Source organism: Belonocnema kinseyi, chromosome 1 (assembly GCF_010883055.1).
Source record: "Belonocnema kinseyi isolate 2016_QV_RU_SX_M_011 chromosome 1, B_treatae_v1, whole genome shotgun sequence".
In the NCBI taxonomy this organism is placed as follows: Eukaryota; Metazoa; Arthropoda; class Insecta; order Hymenoptera; family Cynipidae; genus Belonocnema; species Belonocnema kinseyi.
In genome coordinates this window covers 112,861,000-112,882,983 of record NC_046657.1, presented here as the reverse complement: position 1 = coordinate 112,882,983, position 21,984 = coordinate 112,861,000, and the positions used below count along the sequence as shown (strand labels likewise).

General features: G+C 33.2%; 1 protein-coding gene across 1 annotated transcript in view; it reads right to left on the bottom strand.

The window, feature by feature from the left end:
• Window positions 1-9,960, bottom strand: part of LOC117170402 (nose resistant to fluoxetine protein 6-like) — a 34,604-nt gene extending 24,644 nt beyond the window's left edge. The window contains exon 1 of the mRNA XM_033357167.1: window positions 9,849-9,960. The gene's annotated coding sequence lies outside the window, so the exon portion shown is untranslated. The remainder of the gene's footprint in view (window positions 1-9,848) is intronic.
• Window positions 9,961-21,984: the final 12,024 nt, after the last annotated feature.

Below are 21,984 nucleotides of genomic sequence, written 5' to 3'. Positions count from 1 at the left end.
GCTGAAATTCACTAAAACTTGGAACTTTTTTTGGAAATAAATATTTTAAATGCTCTTGCTTGAAATCCCTAAATTTTTCCCTAAATATTTCACATCCCTAGACCCATTCCTGAGACGCTTAAAAATCCCTAAATCTAGGGATCAAATCCCCAATCTGGCAACACTGCCATAATGTATACGAATTAACTTATTAACTCTGGGAGAGAAACTTTCTTCAGACTCGTGAGTGTCCCGACTTTACATATGGAATAGTATTTAATCATAACAATTATTGAATGTATTGTAATATTTCAATTCAATTTTTTTCACTATAACTTAAAAAAACGTTAAATTGTAGAAATTGTTAGAAAACACATTTTCAACAAATAATTTGTTTATACAACATTTTTTTGTTTAGTGCATCATGATTGAATATCTTTATATAATGTAAATCTATAAAACGTCGGCGATTACAACAATTTTCTTATTATTGGCGAGTAACGAGAGCGCTAATAGAAAAAATTGCCATTTTTTTCGTCATTTGTATTAATTTATTAAAAAATGGTTAAAAACTAAATAAAAAATCAGACTCGACAACTTTCTTTGATTTTTTATCAGATTTAAAAAAAACATCTAAATCGGTCAACAGGTTTAGCCGGAATCGTCTTTTGAACCAAAAAATATACTTTTTCCCCATTTTGGGCCGGCCGGTCTGTGCAGCCCCGCGAGCCTCTAGCCCTACTGGAATGTGACAGCTTCAAATGAGATTGAAAACATGGCAAAAAAATGACTTTTTGGAAAAAAAATAAACGATCGGCACCTCGGTGACGTACACGCAGAAAAAATTCTGCTAATGTGCTGGCCCAGTACCGCACCAGTGCCAAGTGTAAGTACTAGCCCAGTATTGGCTGAATACTGCAAGTCAGTACAAAACATTTTTAACATTAGGGGGTTTTCCGGTAGAAAGACAGCAGTCCTGACAGTATTATAACAGTACCGAACTCCGACTGGCGGTACTGGCGCGTTACGGTGCCAGTGGTGAATTTCCCCCTGGACCCAGGGGGAAAAGGCGGATATTAGCCAGAGTTTACGACCGGTGTAGTACCACGACAGTTGCAATACAGAATAAATACTAGTACTGGCTGTTAGTACTGTTCGGCGTCAAACGCAATACTCTGCCTCTTTCTTTCGCAGTAAAACGCGTACATAGAAAGAGCAGAGTATTGCGTAAAGCCCCAATGTAGTACTAGTGTTCCTTTATCTACCCACGAGAATGAAGGCGGGAAGAAAGTGAAGAAAGCACGCTCAGAGCTTCTTTGATCGCAGTTTTGCTATCATCACAAAACATTTTAGTGTAAAAATAATGGGAAACTTGTATTTCGACTTGAGAAACGTCGACAGTCAGTCGCATCACATAAATTGAATACATTAGGTTATGTTTTTGTACGTTTGAGTGTTTATTGTTTTTATTTCTAACATTAGATTTCTAGTATAGTTTGTAATTATCGATATTCGAAAGAAATAATACTAATTTCGGAAAATGGTGAACTTATAACAGTGTTAATTGTTAACGTCGTCACGATGTGCCTCGTGTGACAAATAAAAAATAAAAGAATAAAATTAAACTGTTCATTTCTCATTATTGTCTTTCTTCTCAGTTTCCGCTTATCGGTCTACTTCTTTGATTGCGCAGCTTCAACCGGCTTCAAGCGGCTAAGAATTATTTGAGCTTTCGCCATCTACATGTTTCTGTGTTTTGATGAAACATGATATCCCTGAGATATGTAAGTGTTAAAACTATCTAGTGCAAACATGATGGAAAAAGTGTCTTTTTAATTAAGAAACACATATTTTATTTCCAAAATTAGACATATAGTATAGTTTGTAGTTATTGATATTCTTTATTGATAATAATCGTTCAAAATAGTGCAATTTCAAATTGAAAGCCTTAATAGTTTAAAAATTCTCAGTGTATTGTCTCGAAGCTCTCAAAGGCTTGGCATTTTAATAAAATTTTGTCCTAAAAGTTGTAATTCAAATCAAATTTTGCGGATATTTCAATGAACTTGCACCTTGAATGGTTACAATTTGTCATTTAAAATCATTGAACATGATAATTTGTAGTATTTTAGATTTTTTCTATTCACAATCTTAAATTTATTAGTTTTAATGGCTTGAATTTTAGATCTTGAGTTTGTTTGCTACCTTGTAATTCGACAATATTAACTTTATGTTTATGATTTTATTTTCATATTGTTTCGTTTTTACAGAAATTTTGTCGCAAAAATTCGAAAATGTCTCAGTAAGACTTTAATGCCTATCTATCACACGCTGGTTCTCTAATGCAGGAGTTCGAGAAGGCGGTAAGAAGAATCGAAACAAACTAATGACTAAAATCTGAACAAACTGTGACAAAGTTAGAACTGCGAGCAATAGTTCATTACTGTTAAACAAAATGTTTTATAATCTAGCTTAAGTATCGAATAATATATTCATTTTTAGATTTTAAAAGTTCTTTTGCTTTTTACCACTAACTTGTAGTTTATACTCATCTTTTTCTTACTGAGATATTTTTATATTGGAGGGTTGACTAGTACTGCGCCAGTACCAACGGTATGGAGTTGCCCAGTATTTTAGATTAGTACAGAACTTGATTATCCTTATGGTTTTTACCAGTAGGGCGCCAATACCATCAGTACGTATTGACCTAGTACTGCAGATCAGTACAAAATTTAAATATCATTAGGGCATTTAGCCTTACCGCGTCAGTAACAACAGTATATACTGGCCCAGTATTTTGAGCCAGTACAGAACTTAATTATCATCAGGGGTTTCACTAGTACCACGGCAGTACTAACGTTATTCACTGTCCCGATAGTGCAAGTCAGCACATACCTTCCTTATCACTTGGAGCCTGACCAGTACTTGCCCTGTACTAATCTGCAGTAGTAGCCAGGTGATGAACGTTAGTGCTGGCCCCGTAATAGAGGTCAGCAACTCGCTGAGTTTGCAGTATCGGTTCAGCCAGTGCTGGGTCAGTACTGACAGAGGGTACCGCACAAGTACCAAATGTAAGTACTAGCCCAGTATTGGCTAAATACTGCAAGTCAGTACACAACATTGTTATCATTAGAATTTTAGTGGTACAAATCCAGAAGTCCTACCGGTATTCCAACAGTACCGTGCCAGTATAGAACCCCGCTTGGCGGTACTGGTATACTACGGCGCCGGTAGTAAATTTCCTATTGGGGAGAGAGAGTTTTTTTTTGGTCTGAAAAATAAAAACTCACGTTTTTTTTAAACGCCACAAAATAAGAAAAACGTCAAAGAAAAAAAATTATTTTTCTAAGAAACTTGTAAAGAGCTGTCTCTTGACACTTATTTCTATATCGCGCTACTTTCGAGATTTTTGCGACAATATTGATAAAACGTTTTAGGATAGATTTTTTTCTCAATAATACACGAGATATTTTTCTAGAACTTTATAATCTATTAAGGACAAGAGAGTGTACGAGTTTCAGTCTCAAACACTCAGGGTATATTCTCAGGGGCAGGGTTAACCGAAAGAAAAGTGTTATATGAAAAACGGGCAATATTAAACATCGATTTCGGGCAGTATTAAATTTTGCAATAAAAAGATTAAATAATGAATAACAATATATTTAATGAATAATAAAATATGTAATGATTAATAAAATCGAACTGTCTGTGGTTACGGATTTTTCCGTAACTTTAACTCCTTTTCCAGGTCGCCTACTAAAATATATATTGAGTAATATGGTCACTTATGGTATATGCGTATTTGCACTAAAGAAAGGAGTTTTACACTAAAGATTCACTGAATTATCACGAACAATAGTGTTAAAACATCTCTGTAAATACCGATTACTGCAATTCGTGAGACATTCGTGACGCATCTTGGAAACTACCAGCTGCCTTAATTACCTGCCTGCATTGGAAAATGATAGGCTTAATCACTTTAATGGAATTTTTTTAACGTATCAGGGTGAATCAGCCATCAGGCAGTATATGTATTAACATTTCCTTAAAATATACCCTGCAGTACTTGCAACCAGCCATCGTTGCTGAAATTTTTTTGCTCCTGTAATTTGTTAGAAAAAGTTCGAAATTTCATAAAGTTAAGGTATGTACTTGTTTCATATTTTTTATATCAATTAAAAATACGTTATGCCCATTACAAAACACGGTTACTGAATTTAAAAAGTTATTTATTATAGAAAAATGTAAAAAGAAAAAGTAACTAAAACTGACTATTTTCATTAAAAATGAGTTTACAAATTGTAATTATATTGTTTACAATAATGATAAGGTAAAAATCGAGGAGTGTGTATGTATAAAAATTGTACACATACATTTTCAAAAAATTGAGAAAATAAGACCCACAAAAAAAGAAAACAAAGGACAAAACTCAAGTAAAGGACCCGTAAATCATATCGGATTCTTCGAATTTTTTCGAAAAATGGTGGACTGAAGCGTACAACCCAGGCTAGCGTGCGTGTTGAAATTAGAAAATCATTTATTCGTGTAATAATCACCCTAATTTAATTTAATTTAAAATACACTTTTTATAAATATAATAAGCTTTTAGGAGTGGAATTTATTCAAACATAGCCCTATGAAAAAGTCACATGAAAAATCTTAATATATTAATAATGGTATGTCATTATAATTAAAGAAATGATAATGAAATATGATAATATCAATACTTTAAAATTCTGTTTTTAGCGATTTAAAGTATTGATTGAAACTATTTATTGAAACATATTAGACATCTGTAAAAATAATTTCTTCTTTCACTCGATATAATTAATTCTAATACTACAAAATGACAACGAGATAAGGATCATTTGGTTTTTTTCGCTTATTACGTAGTATACAAATAATTAGTGTCTGGCCCGTATGCATTTGCTATTCTCATACTTATAAAAACTTCAAATTCCAGTCGGAACATTTTTCAATATTTTGGCACATGAAAGTATATAAAAAATATTGTATATAATATTTACAAAAAAATTCTAATCTTTTTAAACCGCTAATTTGGATCTCAAAGGGGATATTATGTTTCTATAATTACATATAAAATTTGTAAAACTATAAACCCATCACAGAAAACTTTTTTTGTTCATCCTGTAATATTTCATTTTTGTTCCTTATCAATTTGTCGTTCTCATATATATTTTTATTAATTCCTAAATTTCAGTGTCAACATTTTTTTCAATTTTGACATAAATGCAAGAATAAATATATTGGATATATTTGAGCTGCCGGATCGAAGAAAGGCACATAAACTTATTTCGTTAGGAGTTGGAAGGCTCCTGAAAGTTTTTTAAACATTTTCGAATTTTAATTTTTAAAGACTATATAGAGATACAAAATTTCATTGCGCATCTTTTTTCCACAAGAAAAAAGTTTTAGCTTTTTTAGTTCTCTAATTAGAGCCAAAAACTGGCTTTTTTGTAAGAATTAATTTTGATTCGCTTTTCACTTCAACTCGTGCTCAGTCAGTGAGCTTTAAGGATTTTTGAATAAAATTTTCAGGAAATGTAGTTTGAAATGTTCTTCGACTGATAGAGCAAAAATAATTCAAAAATTTATTTAAAAAAAATTGTTGTTAATTTTTTCCCGATACCTGGCGCTTATCGGCCTTTTCTAACTTCCAGTGTTTCATTTATCGAGCGAATTTTGAGCAACAAAAACTTTTCAGCGAGAAGGTTGTTGGCAACAGTACAAAGAAATTTTCTGGAAAATTTAAGCCCAATCTAATTGATATTCAAGAAATTATTAACGTCTGAATTCGATAGCGGCTAGTCAACTCACGTGCGGGATTTATCGAGTCTCAGATTCGAATGAGGCACTAATATTTATTTACGCATAATACATTGATATTACTTGATAAGTTTTTATTTTTTGCGCCGGTGAAATGTGTTATAAATTGGATCTGAGACTCTCACTAGAGCAGGCGCGCGTGTCGTCTAGCCGCTCTTGACTTGAGACTTTCATAATTTTTTGAACATTAATTCGATTCGGCCAACATTTTCCAGACAACTTCCTTGTACTGTTGCCAACAACTTTCTCGCTGAAAGTATTATGATGCTCAAAATTCGCTCGATAAACAAAACGCTGGAAGTTAGAGAAGTCCGAAAAGCGCCAGGCATCGCAAAAAATTAATAACAATTTTTTAAAGTAAATTTTTGAATTACTTTTACTCTATCAGTCGAAGGACATTTCAAACTACATTCCCTTAATATTTTATTTACAAATCCTTAAAACTGATAGGCTGAGCACAAGTTGAAGTGAAAAGCGAATCAAAAATAATTTTTACAAAAAATCCAGTTTTTTGGCTTTAACATTAGAGGGCCGGCAATTTGGGAGGAAAATCGACCTCGGAAAATTGGATCCAAAGTGATATTGTATCGATGATTGATCATAGACAATGTCTCGATCAGGGGGTGAGCCAATATATTGGCTTGCCGGCCCTGTACAGAACAGCCAATGTTAAAAATTTCGAATTCGAAATAAATTGTTTTTTCAATAGTATATAAGCTTGTTATATAATATTAACATTATATAGGGTGCTTATTCAAATTTAAAGGGTTGCGTTAGGGTATTCTCACCCCCTTAGTCACGCAATTCAATTTTCGTGTATTTGGAAGTGCAAATATACGTTTTAGATGTAGTTTTTTATGCTGAATCCAAATCTGACATATAAAATACCGTGAATTCAGAAACAACCCTTCTAATAGGATGAAAACTAGAAACTACCCCTTTGCTTCGTCTGAAAAAGAGGAAAAATGGGAAAAGTAGTTTTAAAAAGGTGAGGAGGGATGAATTTATATTCAGTTATATCGAATGGTAACGTTCAAAACATTTTATAACAATATTTGTTTGTAATTATAATCTCATGCAAACGAAACAAGGCTAGTTAAAAAAAGGGTACTTAAAAATGGGTTTAGAAGAATCAATTCAACTCAAATTACATTGAAAACCGGTAAAAATGTTACAAAAATGAATATTTTAATCTAAAAATAAAAATTAAAGAAGTTTACCTAGTGAGCCAAAATATTGATTTCCGGCTCTCTGAAGGTTAATTATAAAGCTAAAAAAGCTACAACCTTTTGCTTGGAGGGAAAAAGATGCGTAATGAAAGTCTATACCTAGATATAATCTTTAAAGATCAACATTCAAAAAAGTTTGTGAAAGCCTCCAGGGGTCTTCCCACTCCCAGGGAAATAAGTTTATGTGTCCTTCTTCGATCCGGCAACTCATTTAACTTGCTCGAAGAATTCTTTATTATATTTTTCCGATTTTGTAAAAAATATGCTGTTTTAAAATTTATGAAATGGAAAACTGGATAAGGACATTTTCCTTTTCCTCTCCTTACGCACAGAACAATTTTTGTTCTTCATGTTGTGAAATTTTTCATGCTGAGCTCTTAGGAACATGTCCTTTCATGATTTATTCCGAATTTTATATTCTAAAAGTTGAAACATTTCATAATGAAATCTATTATTGCATTAGATGTACATTTAAAGAGGTAAATACACACATGTGTTCAAAATTGAGAGAAAAAAGAATCAATTTTGTTGCAGGTCATTTTGCTCCAACGATCATTTGACTCTCGAAATCATAAGGTTTTTTCCAATCGTATCAATTTGATCTTATTTTTTGGTTCATTTGTCAGACTAAACAAAATTGCCGCCGATTTTTGGCGCCGGTGTCATAATGACATAACCTAAAAATTATATCTAACCGCACTTTCCAATATCAGATTTCGTTATTTTTTTAACTTTATGAATTTACTGCACGACCAGAAACCATAAACAGCTTACATGTGAGCTAAACTATTATAAGAACGTCAGCTCTCTTGGTTTGACTTCATACATGATCCGGAATCAGAGATCTATGGTCTATGGTGATATTGATATCTGTATCATTTTGAAAACTTTTTTTTACTGTGTTCTAATGCCTTCATTGGTGCACTAAGGCAAAATCACTAGTTCATTGAACACCTTACTTTCGTTATTATTTATTATTACGTTTTTTAAACCGTTGAGTAGCAGTGCAGAAAATGTGATCTGGCCTCGTGAATGAAACACACACGCAGACCGTGGCCAGGTAGGGATTCTTGACGGGGAAAACTGATCGGTACACGATCGGTACCCGATCAGTCTTATTATAATTTATTTATGAATTTCGAAAATGAATATTTAATGTAAGTAAACTCGAAATCAGTATGATCAAAAATTAAAAAATTACATTTTCACGTATTATTGTTACTTTTTAGCAATTTCCGTCGTCTTTTTTATACAAACAATTACTAATTGACGATTTGAATATTTCCTATGACTTTTTAAACAATTTTCAATTGTTTAAACAAATGTAAATTATTTAAACAATTACGAAGGCCCACAAAAAAGTTGTCTGTCCGATACAAGTGACTAGGCTACCGTTATAGATTTTGAGTCGCTGAATCCGAATCTGGCCTCAGAATTTCTCCTGCATGTCTCAGTTTTCCCCTAGATGAAAAAAGTGGGGAAAACCTAGGGATATTCTGGAAATTTTTTTGATGATACCAACATACGACAGAATAATCTTTCGGTTGTCATATTCTTATGTGCTGGGACTCGTAATGACCAAATTCATACACAAAAATTGTCCAGTGTACTTTTCGTTTCTTCTAGCTAGGATAAATCTAGGGAAATTAAAGGTCTTGCTCATATTTTAATGACAAGAAGTAAGAAAAATGTTATATTTTTTGTAGTTTTGCGCGCTCAATCTAAATTTGATAACCAAATTTTTCGCGCTTGTACCATTATCTCCCTAGATGCAAAAAGTGGGGAAAAGCCTAGGGATTTTCTGGTCACACAGACCCAGAAAGAAAAGTTGTCTCCACGAGACAAGTTGCTAGGCTACCCTTATGGATTTTGAGCCGCTGAATCCCAATCTGGCCTCAGAATTTCTTCTACACGTCTCAGTTTTGCCCTAGATGCACGAAATAGGGGGAAATCTAGGGATATTGTGGACATTATTTTTATAATACCAGTATACGTAAAAATAGGCACATGTGTATTATATTCTTAAGTGTAGCAACTTGTAGAGACTAAATTCGTACACAGACATTCTCTAATGTGCCTTCTGTTTCCCCTAACTTGGGAAATTCTAGGCAAATTGAAGGTCTTTTCCTAAATGCAGTAAATAGAGGAAAATCTGAGCATCCTTAGCTAATCGTAAATTCTTAACGACGTCATTCAATTTCGTCAAATTCGACGTCATTCATTCAATAGTGGTTAAGTCCCGGCCACAAAAAATCATAAGCCCTTATTAAAAATGAATATAATTCCTTTTTATTCTCTTATCTAACATGCTAAATTTCTTAGAGTCAGAGAGATAGGGTTTCGTAAAAACAAAATAAATCTTGCGAGGCCATTTCACTTTTCTATTTCAAACCACGAGAAGGATGTATCTTTATTTCTGACAATTTCTTTTTAACAAACATTAGGTGCTTTATGTGCAGGGGTCGAAACAATATTTTACTCTCCCTAAGCCGAATTCCCACAATCTTACCACATTAACGTCCTAATCCTACTGAACACAGAACTCTTATTTACGAAATTGATAGATAAGAAACATAAGACCGGACTCGATTCTGAAACTCTCTACAAGAATCTTCTAACTTAGTTCAAGCACGCGCAAATTTCCGGGAAAACACTCACGACACTTAGTAGGTAGCGAAACCCATGGTCGGAACACGTGGCGGATGTCTAACTAATCACAGAGTATAAAAAAAAACCAACAAAAAAAGACATCCCGTAAGACCATGGAATTCAACGAAATTATAAAATCAGTACCTGCGTAGATCCCGCGTTTTCAGTAGCCTCCAACCTCCATCGGAGGAAAGTGAAACAACTTGGTTCGTATGAGTCGCTCATTACTATTGTCAAATTTTCGTTGGTTTCTCTAAATCTGCGTTGCCTCGTAAGGTTGGAACGAGAGGGACAGGTCAATATGGCAACGGAACAGACAAAACTCAAGTTTTACAAATCGGAATCTTCTGGCCAATCAGAGCCGTCGCCAGGTTCACGTGAACGGGTATCACAAGGAAGTCGAGTTCGCAGACTCGTATTTATTCGGAAATGCACTCCGGTCTATAGTTTTACTTACTAATTTCTGACTTTTAGAATACATTTGGCAATTTCATTTTATACAAAATATTTAGTAAAGGTTATAATACGCCGGTTGAGTGACATTCTAAAGAGAAATACTTAATACAATGAGAATTCGCTTTCGCATGACGGAAGCGGGGCTCGGTCCCCGTTAGTGACTCCGTTGCACGATAATCTCGGTCGTCCGGATGGTGGCAGCCTCTCTTCAGTATTGGCGGGAAAGGTTCAGACCTTCAAATAAAATTTCGTAGATTTCCTCTTCGCTGGCAGGTTTGAACTCCGTGAAAATTATGGAAGAATAGGAGAAAACGTAAAATTAAATAACAAATAATAAGAGGTAAGGCCGAGAGTGTTTCCTGGTGATCCCCTTTCATACTGATATCCCCTTTCATATTGCGATGGATAATGGGATACAAAGTAGTTCGTGCAGTTTTAAATTGTAATACAGTATACCAACACGGAGAAAAAAGTTCAGTGGCTCCTACCCTTGCAAGGGTTAGAGCCACTAAACGGAATAGTAAATTATGGACGGGCCACTACAAGAGTAGAATCTACTGAACGCGTGTTGAGTCGACTCTACTAGTCGCTGAAGAGTAGCTTCTACTACGCAGGCAGTCGCACGTACATTTCCTGTTCAGTAGAACATACCGAAGATGAGTGCGATCTACTGAACAAGAATCGTACATGCGACTGCGTGCGCAATAGATGCTACTCTTCAGTGATTAGTAAAATTGCGCTTAAAATTATAAAAAAGAATCCTTAAAAATTTATAATTACACAAAATACATGATTTTTTTCAAGATATACATGCATCTACATATGATTAATTGGTAAATCGTATTTTTAACACTTTATTAACAATTAAAATTTCGCACGCAACGAGGGGGATTCGAACGCATTACCTATAGCACGCTAATCAAGGACCCTAACCATTCACCTATCGAAACTAGTTGTCAGCAGCTTGAAAAACGAGGAATGGATTCTTAAGCACATACAAATTAGATTTATTAGGTCTGAATTTTTCTAATTTTTTGGTTTACAACTAAAATATTAAAATAAGATATTTTATATTGCTACATGTATTATACATATTTGTTTCAAAAATTGAATGTCTGAATTTTCAAAAAACTTTTTGATTTAAAAGTCACTTTTTGACAGTAAAATTTACATTAAAAATGAAACTAAAATTAAAATTAAAAAAAAATAAAATAAAAAATTATTGTAAATTAGAATTAAATGGTCTGAAAATTGATTTTTTGGTTTTCACTAAAAGTATGAAAATAAGATATTTTATATTACTGAATAATACTAATTTATATTTGTTTCAAAACTTTTGTCTAAATTTTCAAAAAAATTATTGATGTAAAAGTGAGTTTTTGACGGTACATGACCAATAACACACACATATATATGTATACAACGTATGAAAAATATTTATTTCTTTGTATTAAGATGAACAAATAAAATTACATACTATAAACGAACTAAACTATATACAACATGCGGATCCAATCCTCACCTGCCTCTCATTTGAAAAGATTTCTTGAATTAGAGCTGCTAGTTCTGGAAATCTCTTACTAGAAATACTGAAAAGACAGATAAAATCCAAAATCAAATTTTCAAGGCTTGCAAAAACGTAGTTAATTATGTGCTAAAGGAATAAACTATTTATTCAGTATCTGAAGTTTTTAGTTCGTTTTCGAGAATAATGTCCACTAGAAAATTCTGATGTGTAACATCCAAACCCTGCTCTTCGGGTGACTTAGGCTTAGTTTGTGTTCCAAAATAATTAACAGTGACCCTCTCACCTTTAGGACAGTTTATGTATTCGTGAGTAACGTTCAAAAACATCAAAAGGAATCCTGAATTATAATATTTATAATAGAAAGAAAATAAAAATGCGAATGTAATAAAATATTAGGTTAAAATGATCGTAGGTCAAAACTAATAGAAGGGAAAAAAATTTCTTTTGTCCAGTATGATTGATTGACTTTAAAAATTCATACATTCTATTAAAGAATATAAAATCTTTGGTAATTTTGATTATTGACAGATTCTTTTTTCAAATTTAGCTCTGTAAAGCTGGTTCAATTATTGTTTGTTTCGTGATAGGCACTTACAGTCGCAGGCTTATCTCTTGTCTTCTTGACACTTTTGAATTCCAACAACTAGAAGAAGAAGCTAGAAGGCTCTGAACACACTTCAATGAATTCCAGAGACTCTAGATTCTGTGGATGATCAATTATGTCAACTAGTACCTGAAACAATTACCAAAAATTTCTTTTAATAAAAATGCAGATGATATATACTGATTCTATTACAAGGGAATTAATTTTTCATTTATTTTTCGAAAAGTATATCTCATTTCCTTTCATAAAATAACCTCTCTATTGTTCTTAAAATCGTCTAATTTTCTTAAAATGTTCAGCCTATCCCCTATTGGAGGAATTAACGACGCAAAGGAGTAGAAGTCTAATAATTTGAGAGCGGGAACATCGATGTTATTTTCTGTAATTAACGTGAAAAAAAGATATTATATCCATATAATAAAATATATCAAGTTCTTCCGGTAAATTCTAGAATAAACTCAAGTTCTAAGGGACATATTTGAACCCAAAACATTTTTTTAGAATACGTTGCACTTGAAGGTTATATTTATCATTTGACGGAAAATAATGAAAAGAAAAAAAGGTTCTGAATATATTCAGGATTTTACTTGAGGAAATATTTGTTCACCTAGGTTTATAGGAAACTTGTTACACTCCAGGCAATCACTCTGAAAGAAACTTAAATAAACTTACCTTCAAATGCCGACAGGTATGAAGAAAATCCCCATTCGTTTAGAATATCTTCCATAATAAATTGTTCAACAAACACAGTCACAATAATTAACGAAATAAACGCGGTCACACGCGATCGGCCAGCGGATCCGAGAGGTTAACTTTATACTTACAACTAAGGACCGTCAGAGGGCTATACAGTCGATTTTACTGAACAGATAGTCAGCCTTCGTACTCTTTTGTTCTGTAGAATCAACACAACGCTGTTTAGCGTTCTTGAATCAACGAGTAGTTACGATTACTATAAATCAGCTTACTAAACGCGAATAGTAGCATATACTCTACCAGTTCTCTCCGTGAATATAGTTTACAGTGTGAAATTGTAACATCTCCTTTTTCGTACTGTTTCAAGTGCTAACTGAGAGTTTTAGAGGTACAGTGTGTACCAGGAAATGAATTTTACTGGGCGAGATCATGATATCTCCACTTACAAACATTGTTATTCGCTGATCGAGATTTGTTTTATTTTTTACAATGTTAAGTTTATTTTTATAATGAATTATTAATTAATAATTAATTTTTTAATTAAAAATAAAAGTTGTATTAAGATTATAATAAACTTTATATCTGCCGTACTAAGGGAAAACTTACGTAAGTGGCATTGTCGTTTAGGTGGAATTTAACATTTTCAGTTATGAGAAAATAGACCGTAATCGTGAAGTCAGTTACGTAAGTTTTTCCTTAGTACGAGAGATATTAATTATTACGGCAGAGATTAATAAATACACTTCAAATACTAATAAGGTAATATACAAGGTCCCCAATTATTTTTCTTTAGACAAATAGGAAAAAAGAATCCATTGAAAAGACGACTATATGAATTGCGTATCTTTTATTTGCAGACTTAGAAAGTTAAAACTGAGTTGGTTTGCGACTATGTGAATCGGTCATTTTCTCAAGCAGCTTCGAATCTGCCATGTACTGCAATGACCATTTCAAGCAAGGTCAATTTGAATACTGTATATGAATGTATATATTGAATACTGTACAGTTGTTGGAGGTGTCGAACGTGTTTTTGGCGCATCCCTGCGTTTTGACTAATTAGTAGTGTTTTTTGGAATTATTGACTTGCTGGTTATGTGTAATATAACGGTGATGTCCTGAAGTGCAGTGATATATTGGCTTTGCTGATTCTCCGATTTTGAGTTTTTTTAAAGACGGTTTACGCCAATTGAAAACGACTGACTGTGAAATTGACATTCTGAGCGATGGGTGAGTGTTCAGAATGCAACGAAAGATCTACAGAGAAGCATCGGACTCGATTGCCTGTAATAAATGTGGTGCTTTATTTCACTTGGCATGTATCAATGTTGTTATATATAAAAAAAAAAAACTTTGAAAAACTGAAAAAAGTTCAAAATGATTTCACTTGTCGCAATTGCAAAATACGTTTAGGATACGTTGAACCTACACAAGCTGTTTAGTCACAGATATTCTCCCCTTCCACGTCCGAGATCGCTGGGACCGACCCTGCCAACCGACTACGTAAAAGTTGGGATGTTCGATTCTGATCTGATTCTGTGAAGATCGATATTTTTTAGCGAAAAGATCGATCTTTTGAATCAATTCTCGACTAAGTTGATTCACACTCTCTTGAAAAGTGCCTCTGACTGTACATAGCGCACAGCATGTATATATGCAGTCTACCAATCAGTGTTCTTCATTCTGTTAAATTCCAGATTTTTATTAGTCTATCACTCAATGCCTTTCCCGTATTGGAAGAAAAAAAAGAAGTGGGTTCTCACTAGTCACTCAGCTCATTCAAGTTTCGTAAGTACAATAAAGACTTCTCAGTGGGCCCCAAATTTGGCGACATCTTTACAACATCGCTACGATATCTTAACGATAATTTTTCAACATGCTATGTCTGTCTCGTTACGGTGTCTTTACGATATCGTAAGGTCATCGTCAGTTTATACGACGTCTTTACGATATCGTAAAGAAACCTTAACGACATGGAGATAGGATATCTTAAAGTTGTCGTAAAGATGTCGTAAAGACATCGCCAAATTTTGTAACCATTGGGTTTCCATATAATTGTCTTTTTCCCTCTTGTGAACATTGCTCGAAACATTTGAATATCGCCTGACATGCGTCCTGCAGTGGGACTCCGATACCATGTTGAAAATCAAATGACCTCTTTTTCCAACGAGTGGAGAAAGAAAGAGAGGTTCATTTAATTTTCATCTTCGGAACAGCATCGGAGTCCCACTGCTGGTGTTTTCCTTAAATGAAAAGGTATATTCTACTTAACAATTTCAATTTAACTCGACACGGCGCTTCTGGTAATTTTCGAACTTAATCAAGGTAAGTAATTATTGTACAATTAATTTGAAGGTATACCCAGAAAAAAACAAACGATTGAACTGGAGCGCTTTGAAATGTGTATCTTAAAATTCCAGATTAACAAAGTTGCATCTAAATTGTTTTGAGACTCTTTGAATTGGTCAGCTATTTGGACTTCATTAAATCTGCCAATCCACATTCGGAGATGTACTGGTTCTATAGTTTTAAGACATTCTGAACAGGAGAACATAACCTCAAAAAACTAAATTAAGTTCAATTCGTGATTTACGAATGACAGAAGAAACGCATGAATCGTTTCAAGTTCTCAATGAAATAGAGTTTGAAGAATGTCAAACTGAATGAAGAAGTGCAGGTTCCCTTTCACAGAAACGAATCTGCATCATACATTTGATTTTTGATGAAGTCCGATAAGTTGTATAATGCAGATTACGCTCTTCATTATTTAATTGTAGTGAATGGAAAGTGGCTGCAAGTAAATTTGAATAGGGAAATGCAGATAAGTTAGGGAATGTCCACTGTCGTGAAGTTGTGAAACCAAGTAGCATTTTTAAGTTGCATTTCAATACGCCATCAGCTAAAATGAACTTTATTTAATGCATATAGCAAAATATTTGGTTCAAAATATGCAAAAATTATTAATTATAGACGATCAGAAATTAAATACGAATTCTAACATAACGTTTAGGTTATAATTTTTTAGATAGTAAATATTCAATGTTTAAATGAATCAAAATTTTTTTTAAGTTCAATTTTATGTCAAGGTAAGTTAATTGAGGCCTATAATTTGCTTAAATATATATAATATACAAAAATAACGATTTTTTTTGACAAAAACAGTTTTAACATGAATCGCATTTTTTCGTTGTATACGATGAAAATTACACTTATGTAACACTCAGTTTACAAAAAATCTTAATTGCTTTCATCCACTTAGTAGTTTAAACTATGCGAAATAATTAAAAAATAATTCTTAAGCTCAAATTAAAATGCATCTTCAAAATCCTACCTCATGGTTTCGCGAGTTCACATTTTGGCCGCATTGAAAAAACAGATGGCGTATTAAAGCGCAGCGGATCCCAATAGTATTATTACGATTAACCGTCGTTTTTTAATCGATAACGAAATGTTTCCTGGTGACTCGTGAAATAATCATTGCTCTGATTCACTGGTACCTCTAACCTATTGTCAACAATCTGCCATTCCTCTTTAAGATACACATTTCATACGACTAGAAATACGATTGAAACGCGGCCAATCGTTTCTTGTTTCCTGGGTACCTAAGATATCGTAAATAATACTTGATCTGAATTAAATAATTTTTATTCTATGTGAAGTTCTGAAGGGAAAAAACTGTTTTATGAGAAATCCTAACCTCATTTTTTCAATTTTGTTTCTTGAAGTTTCACTATAAAAAATGCATGTTATTTTACCACGATGGAAAAAATTATGGTGACCTGATCAGTGCTATATTTATGATTTCTTACGTAAAATAATGCTAGGATACGAACAACTACGGAATATTTATAAAATCACAATCGACTGTGAAATGAAAGCCTTTTAAAAATACTAACCTAGAAATTTAAAACTACATTCTGCTCTTAAAAGATTTTTTTACCGTGTGTATAATGCATGTGGTATGCGTAATTTAAGAAATTTGAATTAAAATGATTTTACGTTAATTTAGGGATATTCTGTTTGTTATTATCTTTAGTTTTCATTTCATTTGTTTTGGGACTCTTTGAACTGGTCAGTTATTTGGGACTTAATTAGATCTGCCAATCCACATTCGGAGATGTACTCTTTCTATAGTTTTAAGAAATTCTAAATAGGAGAACATAACCTAAAAAAACTAAATTAAGTTCAATTCGTGATTTACGAATGACAGAAGAAACGCATTTACTTTGGTTTGTTTTTTGATTTTTGTGACTGTATTTTTACTCTTCTATCTCTGTCATAGTTATGAATAGTTTCAGTATTTTTGTTTTTTCTTCCATCATCCCGCTGGCTTGTTTCATTTTGGCTATATGTATAATAACATATTTGAATGCTCGTAAATCTTTGAGTTATATAATAGACTTTTTAGTGCCACCTAAATTAAAGAATACTAGTTATGTCTGGCATATTTTTGATCAAAAACGCAATTGGTGGTTTGTGCGAAATTTGCCAAAGACAGGTATCTGGAGGAAACACAACGAATTTAAAAAAACATCTAAGGGCAAACCATTCCACTAATTCCGAGGTCATAGGTCTCATAGGAGAATTAAAAAAAAGCTTCAAGCTCAACTATCAAGCCTAACAACTTGGTATCTAACACTAAACAATTTAAATAAATTATGAATTTACGCATACTTGTCATACTTTACCAACTATATCAGGGGTGTTAGTTGAAGTTTGCCGGTTTTACTCATAGATGTCGCTAGAGATATGCATACGTTTCTATGATTTGGCATCTATGTCAAATTTTTCTGTGGACAATAAACTTCAAAAATACACAATTCCATTTTGCCAAAATAATAGCATCATATTTGTTTACCTCAGTGAATATATCGAGATTTGTTCCAAGTAAATCGCATTTGCGGCATTCGTTGTTTTTCTTATTTCATCAAAAGAAAAAAGCAGTTGAAGCTTATCGATTGCTGGTAGAAACTTATGGTGAACATGCTCCAGTGATTAGAACATGTGAGACATGGTTTCGTCAATTTAAAAGTGGAGATTTCGATTTAACAGACAATGAACATCCTGGTGCAGCGAAAAAGTTCGAAGGCGAGGAATTGCAGGCGTTATTGGATGAAGAGCAACCTAAGCGTAACAACAAACGGCACAAACACTAAATGTGACTCGAGGAGCAATCTGTCAACGTTTGAAAGCCAATTGTCACAAAGGACGAAAAATGGATTTATTTCGAGAACACGAAGTGGAAAAAATCATGACTTTCACCTTGTGAGGTCGACCCATCGACTCCAAGGCCAAATCGCTTTGGCCGTAAGACAATGCTCTGTGTTTGGTGGGACCAGTGTGATGTGGTGTACTTCGAGTTATTAAAACCTGGTGAGACGGTCAATACGGATCGCTACCGACAACAAATTATTAATTTGAATTATGCGTTGATCGAAAAACGGCCGGAATGGGCCTGAATACATGGCAAAGTTATCCTACAACATGACAAGGTACCGTTTCATACCGCTAAAGTAGTGAAGAACACATTAAAAGCATTGAATTAGGAAATATTATCGCACCCACCGTACTCTTCAGACCTCGCCCCGTCCGACTATCACCTTTTCGTATCGATGGGACACTCACTCGCCGAGCAGCGCTTCGCCAATTTTGAAGAAGTCGAAAAATGGCTCGTCCAATGGTTTGCCTCGAAAGAGAAAAAGTTTTTTTGGAGTGGTATCCATTTTTGAGATTCCCTTGAGGATTAAGTGTTTTCTTTATTGAAAAAACCGGCAAATTTCAACTAACACTCCTGGTATGCAATATTCTAATTTCTTTACTGTTTTTAGGATGATACAAATTAAAGCTTAAATTCAGGTCCATCAACTTCAATGGCATCGACATTATCGACGTTACCATTTTCATCGCCGCCATTCGTATCAAATGATTCTTTTAATTTTTAATCCATTTCTAATAAACCCCTCTCGCCAACTAACGGGCAAACAGGGTCCGAAGCTGTATTAAAAACAATTTGAAATTTGTATTAAATACAAATTTTGTTTTTTGTCGAGAATAAGAAAAATAGTTACTGAAAATCTTTATTTTGGGTCCGTTACGACGCATGTAACATTATATGGTATATAGTTTGATATATTATATATAGTTTGATCAATGTTCTGAGGTTCTGTGGAGCTAGAGCGAGATTAAAAAATTTGTTATTTTTAGTTTTTGGAAAATCCATAATTTATCTGTTGGTCATAATCTGCATAATATAGGCCATTTTTAAAAATCTTATTTTAATTTAATGTTTTATGTTTTTCTATGAGAAAATCGGAATCTTATAAACCTTAAAGAAATAAAACATTTCTAAAAAGTTTTGCAAACTATTCTAAAAATATTGTAAGAATCTGAAAACTTTCTCGCAATTAAACATTACTTTTAAGAAAATTGAGGAGGCATGGTTGAGAACCTCAGGATATTGATCGATCTATTCCAAGTTTAACACATGTTGTAACTTTATAAGACGGTGCAAATGAAGGTGCAAAAGTTTGGGAAATAACGAATGCGATCCTAATTGCGATTGCCAAAGACAACATGCCGTTCAATACCATCAAGAAAGAAGGCTTCAAATATCTAATGCAAACTGCAGTTCCGTTGTACAAGCTACCTGGAAGAAAATCTTTCACAACTTATATGGAAGAGAAATACAATTTATTGTCCGCGGCTGTAAAAAACAAATTGTTATCTGTTGACTATTTTCCACTCACAGCTGATTGCTGGTCCGATGTCCACAATGCTGTTAGCTGTCTCGGAATGACAGCTCATTATGAACGTGAGGGCGAATTACTCTCCACAACCATCCGCGTACTTAGCTTGAGGAATCATATACGGCGAATTACTTAGGTGAGTGGATGACATCTATCACGAGTGGCTGGAATATCGACAACGAGAAGACAGTCTCAATTTTTACTGACAACGCAGCAAATATTGTAAAGGCAGTGAACGATTATTTTGGTAGTAATAAACATCGCCCATGCTTCGCTCACACCATCAATCTGGTTGCAGCATTCTTAAAATAATACAATCTGTCGATACTCGGTAGAACTCAACAAATATTACATGCTAGAACGCTTTATACTTCTAGCAAACGAATTTGCTACCATTTTATTGAAATTCCCCAACTCACCTCCAATGTTGTCTGCGGAAGAATTGCAATTAGCGAAAGAAATGTTGAATTGCTTGATAAAGAAAGTGGAATCTCTCCGCACCAAAATAAAGACGGCCACTGCCAAATCTTTATCGTCCTGTCTTGATTCTCAAATAAGCAAAAGGTTTAGACAAATAGAAGCCTCACATGTTAATGCTGTTTTTACTTTTCTTGATCCTAGATTTAAACAGATTCATTTTTACGACGGTATGGCATGTGTGAACACTGTTGATCACATTAGGAGGTACATTACAGGAATAAATCAGTCAAATGTTGATGCAACTGCTATGATCACAGGAGACGCAAACTAATGTCGATGAGAATGTTGACTTATGGTCGCACTATGAAAATCTAGCTTCTCAAATTCAGAATGCAGCAGAAGAACAACTGGTTAAAAACTAAATTCGACTGAATTGAAGTATTACTTGATTCAACCTCTTTTAAAATTGAAAGTAAACCCAATGGAATTTTGGAATAAGCAATGCGTCTCGCTTTATCCAATGCTGAGTACTATCGCAAGAAAATACTTGCCAGTTTTGGCCATGTCAGTGCCGTTGGAATGGCTATTTTCAAGAGCAGGCAACATACTTATAGACAATAGAGGCCGTCTCTCACCTGAACACCTGCAGCATTTTCTTTTCCTAAACTCATTGTCCATGAAGGATTGGCAATTGACTTGAGATATTTAATTTTCTCACATGTTTTAAATCTAATCAGAGCCTTTTTCAAGTTGTTGGATATTTTACTACAAACGTTCCAATTGTGTTTTTAAATCTCATATGGAAAAAGATTCCAAGGGATTTCTTTAAAATGTATTAAATCCTATTTAATATGTTCATCTCAATAAATATTATTTCAACTATATTTTTAGTGCTTCTTTCATAATTAATTATTCCTTTATTTAATTATGTACATTTAAAATTTTCATATAATGTTTTACGAGTAATAACCAGAATTTGTTTTCTTTATGAAAAATTTTTCTTCAAAAAATATACTTTCCCTTTTCATCATAATACTGCTTATTTATAAATTACTCAATTATTGAAAGTGAACAATTGATGTCCTAGATTAACTTTTTGTATATGTATATTTATTCGTCGCGGGGGTTCGAACCCTATAAGTTTCGCATTCCTAATGCCTAAAGCCTCTCGGCTAGCCTAGCTTGAGGTAAGCAAAAAAATCTGAAATATAACCTACAGCTGTGCAAGGTCGTCTGCAAATTTTTGTGACCCATTCTTTAAAAAATATTTCTATGCTTATAATAATATATGTACTAAGATTTTAGATATTAGAAATATTAAATATTATTCTTGTATATTTTATGTGCTTAATCAGGATTTAATCTTAATTGAAAAATATTTCAAGATATTTTAAAATATTTTAAAATATTCAATATATATTTTAAGAAATTTTATAGATTTTAAAGGATTGCTACATATTTCTGAAGATTTCACAAAATTTAACAGACTTTAAATAATTCAAGAACATTATTCATATTTTAGAATTACCTTAACATCATAAAAGTCATTTAAATTCTACCGAAATTAATTTAAAATTCTTAAAAATTACATAAAAACTCTTAAATTCATTAAAAATGTCTTGAACTCTTTTAAATAATTCGAAAGCTTTCGAATTCGATTATAAACTTAAAACCAATTTAAATAAATTAATTTTCATTAAGACCTTTGGAACTCCTGAAAATCTCTTTAAATACATAAACATACTTTTAAATTACGTGAAGATCCTTAAACCCTTTTGCATTTAAAAAAAATTATTAAAAAATGTAGACTATATTAAAGCGATTGAAATGCCA